The 2,500-nt window shown below is 47.3% G+C and overlaps 1 protein-coding gene across 1 annotated transcript in view; it reads left to right on the top strand.

Annotated features, from left to right (window-relative positions):
* dgkq (diacylglycerol kinase theta) overlaps window positions 1–2,500 on the top strand; it is a 46,914-nt gene that overhangs the window by 15,618 nt on the left and 28,796 nt on the right. The gene's annotated exons all lie outside the window — the stretch shown is intronic.

The following is a 2,500-nucleotide window of genomic DNA, read 5'->3' as shown; positions in this document are numbered from 1 at the left end:
CACAGAGGCTCACAAACACAGAGACACACACACACACACACAGAGACTCACAAACACAGAGACACACAGACACACACACACACACACACACAGACACACACACACAAACAAACACACACACACACACACACACACACACACACACAGACAGAGACACACATATATACACACACAGAGACTCACACACACACAGAGACTCACACACAGAGACACACACACACAGACACACACACACACACACACACACACACACAGACACACACACACACAGACACACACACACACACACACACACACACACACACACACACACAGACACACACACACAGAGACACACACACACAGACTCACACACACACAGAGGCTCACAAACACAGAGACACACAGACACACACACACACTCACAAACACAGAGACACACAGACACACTCACAAACACAGAGACACACAGACACACACACACACACACACACACACACACACACACACACACACACACACACACACACACACACACACACACACACACACACACAGACACACACACACACAGACACACACACACACACACACACACACACACACACAGACACACACACACACACACTCACAAACACAGAGACACACAGACACACACACACACACACACACACACACAGAGACACACACACACACACACACACACACACACACACACACAGAGACACACACACACACACACACACACTCACAAACACAGAGACACACAGACACACTCACAAACACAGACACACACACACACACACACACACACACTCACAAACACAGAGACACACAGACACACACACACACTCACAAACACAGACACACACACACACACACACAGAGACACAGACCACATCCTCTGTGTGAAGCAGAAACTCGGCTCATTTCCTGAGAGCTTCTCGTTGTCTTCATCTGAGATGTGAACGGGATTTTGAATAATGATCTCTGAGTTGGTGAGACTCTTTTTAAACCGACACGTTGAGTTTCTGTGCACACGGCCTGCAGAGAGCCGACGCCAGAGACCCCGAAACACTGACCCAGAAACAGAGCTGCAAAGACAGACCGATTAAATGTCAACTATACATTAATATCCAACAATTTTCATAATCTAGTCATCAGTTTGAGTAATCTTTGATGTAGAAACAGGTCAACTTGTGTGACGTCAGCTTGTTAAATATGAATATTTTCTGGTTTCTTCTGTCCTCTGTGTAGTAATCACGGCTCCGTACACCACTGTCTGATCACGTGCCTCCATGAGCCAATCAGAGTGGGTCCTAGATGTAGACCAGGGGTCCCCAAGGACCACATGAGTAGCTCAGGCCTGTTCTAAAAATGAAACTGGAATATTGATATTATCCGTTTCCCACCTTGTTAAGTCACTGTTGATAATTATTGAGCGAAATCATTAACGTGATCAGTGTCTTCCCATAGATGACCATCATTAATCATTAATAATCATATGTAACTAAAGGCAAACTGAGCACATTTGTTATTTCAGAAGAGTGTATCAAACTGGTAGCCCTTCGTATGACTCCCATGAGTCTCACGCACACACACACACACACACACAGACGCACACACACAGACACACACAGACACACAGACACACAATGAAGGACTCCCATGAGTCTCACACACACACACACACACACACACACACACACACACACACACACACACACACACACACACACACACACACAGACGCACATACACAGACGCACATACACACAGACACACACACACACACACACAGACGCACACACACAGACACACACACAGACACACAGACACACAATGAAGGACTCCCATGAGTCTCACACACACACACACACACACACACACACACACACACACACACAGACGCACACACACAGACGCACACACACACACACACACACACACACACACAGACACACAATGAAGGACTCCCATGAGTTTCACACACACACACACACACACACACACACACACACATACACAGACGCACATACACACACACACACACACACAGCTAGCAGCTTGACGATGACAGCAGCTAGCAGCTAGCAGCTGACCTGATGCTAGCAGCTAGCAGCTGACCTGATGATAGCAGCTAGCAGCTAGAAACTGACCTGATGCTAGCAGCTAGCAGCTGACCTGATGACAGCAGCTAGCAGCTAGCAGCTGACCTGATGCTAGCAGCTGACCTGATGATAGCAGCTAGCAGCTGACCTGATGCTAGCAGCTAGCAGCTGACCTGATGGTAGCAGCTAGCAGCTAGCAGCTGACCTGATGATAGCAGCTAGCAGCTGACCTGATGACAGCAGCTAGCAGCTAGCAGCTAGCAGCTGACCTGATGACAGCAGCTAGCAGCTAGCAGCTGACCTGATGACAGCAGGGGTCCCAGGTTAAGAGGTCCCAGAGGTTTATATATAAACGGTATATTATATATAGTTTTTATACAGACTTTTGTATACATTATATATTCTAGTGT

The sequence above is a fragment of the Sander vitreus genome, chromosome 10 (assembly GCF_031162955.1).
Source record: "Sander vitreus isolate 19-12246 chromosome 10, sanVit1, whole genome shotgun sequence".
In the NCBI taxonomy this organism is placed as follows: domain Eukaryota; kingdom Metazoa; phylum Chordata; class Actinopteri; order Perciformes; family Percidae; genus Sander; species Sander vitreus.
This window is presented reverse-complemented; position numbering and strand designations above follow the sequence as displayed.